Source organism: Aythya ferina, assembly GCF_964211825.1.
Source record: "Aythya ferina genome assembly, chromosome: 25".
In the NCBI taxonomy this organism is placed as follows: Eukaryota; Metazoa; Chordata; class Aves; order Anseriformes; family Anatidae; genus Aythya; species Aythya ferina.
In genome coordinates this window covers 6,329,654-6,340,962 of record NC_140323.1, presented here as the reverse complement: position 1 = coordinate 6,340,962, position 11,309 = coordinate 6,329,654, and the positions used below count along the sequence as shown (strand labels likewise).

Below are 11,309 nucleotides of genomic sequence, written 5' to 3'. Positions count from 1 at the left end.
GAAAGGGTCTCTGCATCCTGTGGGTGCTTCAAAAGCCCTCTCCCCCCATAACAGTTCACTTCTTCGTGGTTATGCACAGTCTGATTTTATTGTGGGTGGGAAGGGGTGTTACCAGGGGTGTCCCCTCACACCCCCCATTAACCCCTCACCTGATGCTAAATATGCTCGCTGCATGAAAAAGTGGGAAAAGGGCCAAGTTGGCAGCCCCTGCCTCTGTCCCCTGTCCCCCCATACCACATTTATGCCCTCCTTGACGTGGCACAAGCAGCTGCAGCCTTCTATTTAGAGGAAATCTATAAACCACTCAGTACAGAGCAAACCTGCCAGCCTACCAGCAGCCTTCTGCAGCAAATTGATCAGGCGGTGACTGAATCTTGCTGTCTCTTTTTTTACCCCCTTTCTCTCTTTGTCTGAAACCACTTGGGACTACCTCCAGTGACAGCACCCATCATCTAATGCACCCCATCCTGCTTCACCTCCAGTGCAGCAACCAATATCCCATGCCCAGCAGAGTGCCCCAACAGTCCTGGGGTCAGGAAACTACAGATAAACAGGGTCTGAGGACCTTTCCACTTCATTTCCAGAGGTGGGGAAAGCAACTGAGAGATGGGAACCCATCTTCAGCTGACCTGAAGGTTGGTGCTCTGTTCATCTGCATACTTTCCTTGTCCCTTACTGGCTCCAAAATTGGTGGGTACAGATAGAATAAACCAAACAGACAAAGTCTGCAATGCCAAGAAGCTTGCAGGTTTGGATGTCAAGCTCAGAGAAAGGAGGAAACACTGCCCAGATAACCTCAACGTACACCCATAAAACCCCACCATCTGGCCAGGACCCACCACAAGTGCTTTGTCCACAGGGGCTGGTGCAGATATTAAAGCCATTCCTGAGCAGGGAGACTGGGGAAATGGCTTTTTTTTTTTACTGAAACATGATGACTCATTCACTGAATGCCTTTTTTTTTTTCTGTTGCTGTTGTGGGAAACATATTGTTTTGATTAATATCTTGGCTTGGGAATGTAGATGATGAAAAAGATTTGAAGTTTTCAAAACATCCTATTGGGAATTTGCAAAATGAAATGTCACTTTTTCTAGAAAACAAACAAACAAACAACAAAAAAAAAAACTCCTTGGTTTTAGATATTAATTTGGTTGGCAAAAGGCTAGAATGAAGAGAAGCACTTGGATTAGGAGTGACACTTGTTTAAATTCTCAAACTGTAATTTTTTTGTTGTCTCAAACTCCAATTTTAGAGAGGAAAAACAACCAACACCCAAAGAGCATCCAGACCAAAAATTGTCTTAAAAGAAAGATAATAATGTGTCCACCATGTGTCCATCCTCATACATGCAGGCTGGTGTAGGGAGGGAGAAGTGCAATAACAAAGGGCACTTTGTGCATTTAAAACTGCTCTTGCAAAGTTGCAACACTCCCAGTGCTGGTGAAAATGACTTAAATCTCCAGGAAGAAAATGCCCAGAGCTTCCACTTTGGCACAAACAGCTGCGTGCATGCAGCCAGCACTGTGCCTTTGTGGCCAAGAAGGCTAATGGGATCCTGGCATGCATTAAAAGGAGTGTGGCCAGCAGGTCAAGGGAGGTGATCCTGCCCCTCTACTCTGCCCTGGTCAGGCCTCACCTGGAGTTCTGTGCCCAGTTCTGGGCTCCCCGGTACAAGAAAGACAGGGATCTCCTGGAAAGAGTCCAGCGGAGGGCCACAAAGATGATATGGGGCCTGGAGCATCTTCCCTATGAGGAAAGGCTGCGAGATCTGGGTCTGTTCAGCCTGGAGAAGAGAAGACTGAGAGGGGATCTCCTCAGTGTATATATCTGAGGGGTGGGGGACAGAAAGATGTAGCCAACCTCTTCTCAGTGGTTTGTGGGGATAGGACAAGGGGCAACGGCTGCAAGTTAGAGCACAGGAAGTTCCTCACTGACATGCGAAAGAACTTCACGGTGAGGGTGACGGAGCACTGGGACAGGCTGCCTAGGGAGGTTGTGGAGTCTCCTTCTCTGGAGATATTCAAGGCCTGTCTGGACGCCTACCTGGACAGCCTGCTCTGAGGAACCTGCTTTGGCAGGGGGGTTGGACCCAATGATCTTTCAAGGTCCCTGCCAACCCCTACAGTTCCGTGATTCTGTGATCTCCGAAGGAGACCTGAAGCCAAGCCTTTGGGGGATGTGATGGCCAGCAAAGGACATGACAGCTGAGGACCCAGGAACACTGCAGCTCCACAGACACCATGGCAATAATTGCTGTGAGCCTTCACATACAGAAGGACTGCAAAATACTGAAGCACGAGGAGATGCTTGGGCATGCAGTGGCTTCCAAAGAACTCACTGTTCAGCACGTTGCGAGTGAAAATAAAATAAACCTGGTATCAGTATGGGGTTTGTCCCCAGACAGCATCCCTGATTCCTGCAGTGCTCCCAATCTGACATATTCGCCCACACCATAAATGTCCCAAAATAGCTATCCCTAATGTCCAAGCCGGGTGCTGCACCAAGAGCTGGGAGATGGCATGGGGCTGTGAGTTATTTTAATGCCAGACATTGTTTTCTTGTTTTCAAGATGAAGAGTAGAATGCAGGAAGCTGCACAACAAAGCAGAGGAAATTTGCTGGTCAGTTTTGTGGTGATTATAAATTTGTGTGAAATTCCAAGGTCATGAGCCATGGGAAGGCAGAAGAAAGCACTGAAAGCTGAACCATGCCATTTTGCTGCTCTTTCCAACAAAATGTGCACCTCTTTCCTAGGGTGGAAATATCACCTTTTCTGAGCTGCCCTTTTGTGGGTGGGCAGAAAGGCTTGGATATTTGCTTCTTCCCAAGATATACATCCATTTTTTCTCTGGGGCTCCCTTGTCTCTGCCCTAGTGCACACACCACCAAGGAAATGGCCCATCCTGTCCCCATCAGGTCCCTTTGCCTCCTCCCAGCAGCAAACCATGTGGATACCCTGTGGGCAGCAGGCTGCAGGCTTGGGTTCACCCTTCTGAAGTTCAGCTCTAGACATCTTGGTGCTATTTAAATATTTACAGCAGACGGTGGTAAAAAAGATTGAAACATGAATTATTCACAGCTTCGCTTTTATCTTGGCCACGCATTTGTATTTTGCATGGAGGATTCCTCTGGTGGGGGATGTGCTGAGCAAAGTGCTGGAGAAAGCAGGGAGGGAGAGGAGGGCCTCAGGCTTACTGGGGCAGACTCCATGCATGTAGCATGGTGAGAGGGACTTGGCACCAATACAAGTTTTTTTTTCCTCCTTGCACATCCTTCTGAGTGGCATAGCCCTGGCACATCAGCACAATGCTCTGGTACCCTGTGGATGTGTCCGGTGTCACAGAAGCTCCAGTCAGCACCAGCAGCAGTGAAAGCCTCCAGGCTTGGGTGCTCCCTTGAGCACGTCAGAGCACAGGATACTGTACAAGTCATGGCTCCAGGCCTGTCCCCAGACCTATTCCTGGGGCAAGGTGGCAATTTCATAAGGCTCTACATTTCCCTGAGCTGCTACTTCTTCGGGTATCCCTAGCACCAGGTTGCTGTAGCACAGCCTGCATGGCTTGAAAGGCAGTGATTTCCCACATACAAGCAGTTTCCAACAAATGTGAAACATATTGCAAATCCCTCCATATTCTTGTTCACACCAAGTAACTTATCAGTATGGTGGGGCCCCAGTGATGCTCACAGAAAACATAACTTAACCCCCTACAAGATACTTTTACGGGGGACTCTGAAGATTACTTTACAGAATCACAGAATCACAGAATTTCTAGGTTAGAAGAGACCTCAAGATTATCGAGTCCAACCTCTGACCAACTATGTTGACCAACTCTGACTAACAGTCCTCCACTAAACCATATCCCTAAGCTCTACATCTAAACGTCTTTTGAAGACTTCTAGGGATGGTGACTCCACCACCTCCCTGGGCAGCCTGTTCCAGTGTCTAACAACCCTTTCGGTAAAGAAGTTCTTCCTAACATCCAACCTAAAACTCCCCTGGCACAACTTTAGCCCATTCCCCCTCGTCTTGTCACCAGGCACGTGGGAGAACAGACCAACCCCCACCTCGCTACAGCCTCCTTTAAGGTACCTGTGGAGAGCAATAAGGTTGCCCCTGAGCCTCCTTTTCTCCAGGCTGAACAAGCCCAGCTCCCTCAGCTGCTCCTCGTAGGACTTGTTCTCCAGGCCCCTCACCAGCTTCGTCGCCCTTCTCTGGACTTGCTCAAGCACCTCAATGTCCTTCTTGTAGTGAGGGGCCCAAAACTGAACACAGTACTCGAGGTGCTGCCTCACCAGAGCCGAGTACAGGGGGACTATCACTTCCCTAGGCCTGCTGGCCACACTGCTTCTTATACAAGCCAGGATGCTCTTGGCGTCCTTGGCCACCTGAGCACATTGCTGGTTCATATTCAGTCGACTATCAACCAATACTCCCAGGTCATTCTCCGCCAGGCAGCTTTCCAACCATTCCTCTCCCAGTCTGTAGCTCTGCTTGGGTTTAGTCATCCCCTTGAGGCAAAAATAAGTGTTCAAAACCACAAGTGCAAAAGTGGGTCAGAAAACCCCCTTTGGTCTGTCTGTCCCTGGCAGTTTCTCCCTGCCAGGATTGCTTCCCGCTTGCCTGTGACACCCAGAGCTGCTTGGCCTGGTTGTCTCCCAAAAGGCAATAGCCATAGAGGGCTGCACATGGGGGCAGGCAGGCTAACACCGATCTCCCTTGCCTACTCTGAAAGGAGCTGTATCTGCAAAATATTTTATTTTGCAAAACTGATACATTCCCATGGGGTGGGTGAGCAAGGCAGGAACATGCCTGGCAGCTGAGCCACGCTGGCCACAGCAGTTTGCAGTGGGCAAGACATCCCTGGCCCTTGGCTACACTGAATTACATTGTGAGAGGATCTGGCCCTCTCTGGCTTTCCAGGTTGTTGCATTTTCTCTGTCTATAGTGGGAGGCATTGAGTGCTTTCCAGCCACCTCCACGGGGCCATTTGATTTGCAGCTCTGTTGCTTTTTCCATCCCCAGTGAGAGCAAAATTAAAATGGGATTTTACAGCTTCTGCCTCCCTGTGGAAGCTGCAGTTCCTTGGTGGAGCAGCATGAGGGGAGTGTGCAGCTAAGGTGATTCAGTGTCAATTCAGCCCCAGTCAGGCTGCCAGGGTGTGAGAGCACCCCCCAGAGACTTTTTCTCTAAAAGTCATTTTCTCATTATTCATCCTCAAAAATTCCCTCATAAGCCATCTCAGGCATAGGGGCCAGCCCAGCTCAGTGAAGATGCTCTGTGCAACCCCAACTGGGAATTAGTCCCCTTGGCTCTGGCAGAGCTAGCTGCTGTCGGGAGTGTTCCTCCTCCCTGATGTGTTTTGCACCCTTTTGGCACAGGGCTCAGATCCCATGGCCCCACTGAATATCTGTGCTGGCAGCAATCCCTCTGTGCCTCAGTTTCCCCATGCCTGCCAGAGCCACCATGCAAAACTCTAGCTTTGCAATTTATGGAACACAAGAGCTTTCAGCCTTTCCTGGGAGAGTATTTCCTTGTCTTCCCCTCCAGTGCAAAGTTAAAGGGGACTGTTGGATGCCCTGAAGCCCAGGTGCTCTGATGGAGCAGCAGCATTGCATGCTCAGCCAGAGGCTCAGTGTTAACAGTTTGCAAACAGACAAAACCTCTCGGTTTTGCAGGTGGGAAAGGCTGTGTTTCACCATTTGTGGATGAGTGGATATGTACCAGCACCAGGGCGTCCCTAAATTGTTATTCAGCCATAATCAAAAGAGCACTAAAATGATTTTGCTTAATTAATCCCATGGAGGTATCCCAGTGAGGGCAGGATCATTCCAGTGGGTTGAGAGACAGATCGTTCCTATTTAATGGGTGGGGAAATGAGGTGCAAGGAGCTTCTCTGAGCAGGGGAGAAATTCAGGCTACACTGAGGGTTTGTCCAGCCTTGTATTTAAGGGCCATCCCTTCCTTGGGAAAGACCCATAATAATTTCCTTGCTTCCAGAGCAACATCATTGCTGGCCACCAAAGGGTATTTTTGATTTTGCTCTTCTCCTTGAAGCAAGGACCGAGGGCCATCGCTCCCCACAAGTCCAAACTGGAGACACCCCATCTTGATGTGGGATTTCAAGGGGTTTCCCCAATGAAACCTCCAAAAGCCATGCTCTGGGCACTCCAGTTTCAGCCCCTCCTCAGGCTCTCAGTGCACAGCAGCAGAGCTGTGTCCCACTGGGAGCTAGGACCTGGGGCCAGCTGGGATTTGCTTGGGAGGTTGTAGCACATACGCAGTTTTATGGGCGCAGAGAGGTTCATCTCTCCCAGGATCCTACTGTCAGCAGTGTCCAACACCGACTGCCCATAGAAGAATGCAGGAATGGGGACAGTGCCTGCAGACCCTTCCCATATCACATCTCCAGGGACATGCACTGCCAGCATTGCCGATCTGCAGAGCCCTTGCTGGCTCAGCATGAATTTGGCCCTGCATGAGATCTGTGAGCCTGGAAAGATGTAGTAACCCTCAGATTACAGTCCATCACTGGTATATATGGAGTGGTAATTCGTGTCAGAAAAATGGTTGATATTAATAAAGAAGGGGGAGATTTGGGAATGTGGCAGTGGGGGTCGGAAAGCCTCGTGGTTGGTGATAACATCAAACTCTTAACGATGAGGTCATCAGGAATGTAAAGAGTTTAGAGGAAATAAAGAAGGGTGATTGAGCCGACGCCCTGCCATCTGGGATTGCTTGTTTTCCCCTCTGTTAAGGCACGGAAGTTGCGGGGGGGGGGGTTGTTGCTGGTTAGAACTGTTAACATTTATTGTTTAATGTTATATGATAATAATATTATTAGTGTGGTTTCAAGTGTTAACGAAACGCGGGAAAAGCAATCCCGTTTTGTTGCTTTCGGGAACCTTGTGGTGAGCAGAGCATGTGCAGAAGAAGAGGGAGACAGTCAAAGCCGCTCCTGCAGTCTGGAACAAAAGGTTGCTAATGGTGATGGGGAAACCCTGAGCCGTTCACCCACAACGACCACCACAAAGAGAATTATAATATGAAGCGGGAATAGGATATACATATATATAGGCGTACTCGGGTTTTCTTGTAAATATGTAACAGCAACGTCCTATATATATTTGGAAAGTTCGATGGTTACGTGCGCGTGGTGGTAGAGCATAGACTCCCTGCGCACCCAGCGCTGTTTACTTGCCTTTTATAAATATTCTTTTATGTTACTAAATTCAGAGATGAGACTTCATTTATAACAATCACCTTCCAGTGATGGTCTGGTATCTTCACTACTCCTTTTCACCATCTTAGTAGAGGCATAGGAAAGGAGGAAGATGCAGCTAGTGGTCGAGCTTGGTTTTAACGGGGTGCTCAATGTCATGGGTGTTCCTCACCATCAATGGCCTTTTCCTTCCTATTCCCCGCTCAGTTTCTAGATTTTCACCAAGATTTTCAGGCCAGCTAGCACATCTGCTCCTGTTCAACAAGAAAACCTGCAAAGTAGCATCACAAAAGGAGCTGCTGCATTCCAAAGCTGTGGGCACCAGAGGGGTGAGGCCAATAGTCTGGTGAGCAGCTCCACCTGCCTGAGGTTAGAAAAGGGCCTTAGGCAGAGGGAAACTAGCCTGGGGGCACCCCTGAAATTACTGGTCCCAGGGTAGCATAGCCAGGCCTGCTCTGGGGTTAAAGCAGGTGGGCAGGGCTAGGAAGAGCTTAGAGGGAAGCTGGGGCTGCATCAGACAGCAACAAAGCCCGGAGTGAATGTTTAAGGGTGTGGAGCTGTGTTTCCCAGACAGCAATGCTGGGGATGTTGTGACAGGTTTCTGGCAGCTTTGTCTGCGTTGTCCTCCCCTGCAGCATCCTGAGAGGGGGCACAGGCTGGGTAAATGGCAGGGATGGGGTGGGAGGTGGGGTTCTCTGCTGTGTTTCGCTTTATGCCAGCCTGTTCTGCTTTACACCATCCCATTTCACTGACTCGTTTCAGAGCATACGTTGTCAGAGTGGCAGGGTGCCAGCGAGAGCTGGTGAATGTGGGTGGAGGGCTGGAGGAGGCTGGGGAGGACCCTCTGGGGCAGCAATGAGACAGTAGTCCCCAAGGATCCATCAAATGTCCACTTGTAACATTTCACCTGTGGAAGGCTGTGTGGTGTAAAGGCCGTTGGGCTGATGAGCATATCAGCATCCAAGTGTTCCCATAGCGTAATGTCCTGCCCAGGGAGTGTGTGCTGGTGCTGAGTCCAATGGTGCTGAGTCCTTTCCTTTCCACAGAGGGCATTTGTGCCTTAATTTCCAGGAGCTGGATTGAGGTAAATTTGCACATATGGATGATCCATGACAGCTTTCTAAATTCAATCTGGAGGAGAAAAAGGAGAGAATGGATGAATATGAGCAAAGGTGCTGTCACTTTACTGTCAGCTCTTCTCGCATCACTTCTGCATGGTTGCACGAGGTGGTGGAGGGGGCTTATGGAGGGGAATGTGACAGAGCATTGTGCTGATCTGCCACGGTGGAGAGCTTTGCTGAAACCAGGTTTTAGAGTGTGAGAGCCCTCTGCTGAGTCTGTGTGATCTGTGAACTGGCAGACCAGTGAGTGGCTTTGGAGCAGGTGAGCAAGTGGAGGGGGCCAAGAGAGGGGAGATGGGATCCTTCCAGTGCCCACAGCATCCAGGCCAATGCACACCTTGGCAGCTTGTCACCATTTCATGGTTGACCAAACACTGTTTATGGGATAATCTGGCTTTTCATCATGAGGGTGAGCAGTTTTTAGGGGAATATGTAAAGACTTGAGTTCCAGAATGTGAAACAGCTGCAAACCAAACTCTTCTGGCAGATCCTGAGATCTGGTGCCCAAACGCCTTTGTCAGTTTGATCCAAGACGCCTGAGTACAGTGGGTTTGGTAGAAGAAGGGTCCCTTCCCATGTTTCTACCCTCACCTTTCTCCTTCCCCAGAGCAAGGAGCATGGCAGGCACCCGGTGCATGGTGGGGCCTGGCATTTGTCAAGCTCTGTTTTTTGCCCAGGTCTTTAGTGCTTAAATTTGCAAACAAGCAAAGAGACCAACAAAGCTGGGGGGGGGGGGGGGGGGGGGGGGGGCGTAAGGGAGGGAAGAGGAGGGGGAAAGTGAGGGGAAGAGGAGGAGGGGAGATACAGAATCATAGAATATCCCAAGCTGGCAGGGACCAACAAGGAACACTGAGTCCAACTCCTGGCTCCACACAGGACCACCCAAAAATCAAATTATATGTCTTAAAGCATTGTCCAAACACTTCTTGAATTCTGGCAGCTTGATGCCATTACCACCATACTCAAGAGCCTGTGCCAGTGCCAGACCACCCTCTTCCTAATGTCCCCTGATACAGCTTCATGTCATTCCCTTGGTTTCTATCGCTGGCGTTTGAGAGAAGGAAACAGGAATACCTGGTCCTATGTAGTTATACCTATATGTGTATGTATGTGTTTGCATTCTCTTTCAACTCTTTATTATATGTGCAAGTAAAGAAAACAATATGTAGACACCCACTCTCTTCTTCCTTTAAGAGCAATGACATGCTGAAGCAGTTCCATCTACACTTTTCTACTCAGCACACTTAGTCCTGTTTTCACTTCTTCCCCTAGAAACCAATTCCTCTTGTCTCCAGGCTCAGCCTTCGTTGTAGTGCATCCCTGCTCACCCCCAGCAGACCAAGTCTGTTAGAGCTGAGGGGTTCATTCACGCACCCTGCTGAAAGTGGGGTGGGTTTTCATGGCTGAGAATATCCTCAGCCCCATGTCACGCCTGCTGTGTGCATTGAAATGGGTAGTTTTAACCATGAGGAGGCAGAACTGTGGAAATGAAACGTCCGGAACGAAGCTGCTGTATTTCCATTCCCCAGATAAGGGCGCTGTTGGATTTCGTTCTGGGTACAAGGGATTTTGATCTTTTTCGTTTTAGGGCTCTCTGAAGTTCCTCCAGGAGGGGGTGCAAATTCGCCTGTGAGTTAAATTTAAAATTACTGACAGTAACTTCAATTTCCTTGGTCGCTTTTCAGAGCTGTCCTTAGCCAGCAAGACCGAGTAACCACAGAGCAAACAAAAATTGCTGCTTTGGAGACACCAGCAAGCATTTTCTGACGTTACAGGCTTTAGCTGCTGCAGGAACTTTATCTGGAACCAGCAGTTAAAACCAGGAGAAGATGGGTGAGGAGCAGCATATCAAGATACCCCAAGTTTGGTGCCTAAAAGCCATGAATGAAGCTTTTGGGTGGGTGGAGAGAGCTTTTTGTGAAGAGGTTGTCTTCAAAAAGTTAATGAAGAAGGGACAGAGCCATGCAAAATACCAGAAGCCATCAGCACGGCATGAATCCTTCTCTGAAAAATAACAAAAAAACATCCAAACACATCTGGAGAGGGCAAGCCTGGGAGGTACAAATCTCCTGTGAAGCGACCCATTGGTGTCTGACCCAGTGCTTGCATTGGGGCCTGGAGCCTGAGGGCAGATTTTGCAGCTTGTTTGCTGAAGCCAGTCATCTTGTTTTTCCCCTGGCCAGATGGAGGTTTTTGTCACTTCTCCAGTACTGGGAGTTTTCAGGAAGTCTTTGCTGCCTTCTCTCAGCTTGCCGGGAGCTGCCTGATAGTGCTGGCAGAGCAGTGGCCCTAGTGGGCAAAGCTGCTACCCCAGTTTGCTGCCTGTGTTGGAAGAGGGTTGAAGGCAGCACTTCTGCACCTCCCTTGCTCCCTGCAAAGTGCCGGAGGGCTGGTTTTGCAGCTCAGCTTCCTTGCATGCTCCATGCCTCAGTTTCCCTGTTTATAACCTTGCCTTGGGCCAAGTTTTGAGACAATGCAATAATGCCATGCTTGGCCAAACAACTCTCTGTGTGGCAGGAACATCACCTCAGATGGGTGTTGCCTTATGCTTGTGTCCTGAACCTTGTTGCAGGAGGGAGCCTTCTCTCCACCACGGCTCCAGTGAGGTCAGTTACAGACAGGGCATCAGAGCCATCTCCTCACCTTCTTCCTTGCCTTCCTTGTACATGGTCCTGACCATGTACAAGGAGAAGAAAGACTCTAGCAAAGCTCCCAGTTTCAGACTTTCCCCTTTGCTCCTCCATCTCTCCTTCCCTAGTTTGCAGGGGCACCAACTGAATTACTACCTTCTCTTCTCCGTTACAGATTTTTATATGCCATCCATCTCCTTTTGTCCCTGATTTTCTGAAAAATAAATAAATAAATAAATAAAATCTCCCTCTCCTTTGCCTGTCAGCAGTCCCAAAATGTACTAAACGCAAGACAGCCATGTCCACACCCTTGCACAGGTCCAGTGGCAGAGACAAGG

General features: G+C 49.3%; 1 long non-coding RNA gene across 1 annotated transcript; it reads left to right on the top strand.

Moving 5' to 3' along the window:
- Window positions 1-7,634: 7,634 nt before the first annotated feature.
- LOC311423814 lies at window positions 7,635-11,169 on the top strand. Its single transcript, XR_014685912.1, has 3 exons — window positions 7,635-7,690; window positions 8,267-8,392; window positions 10,027-11,169. It is a non-coding gene; the product is annotated as an uncharacterized lncRNA (long non-coding RNA).
- Window positions 11,170-11,309: the final 140 nt, after the last annotated feature.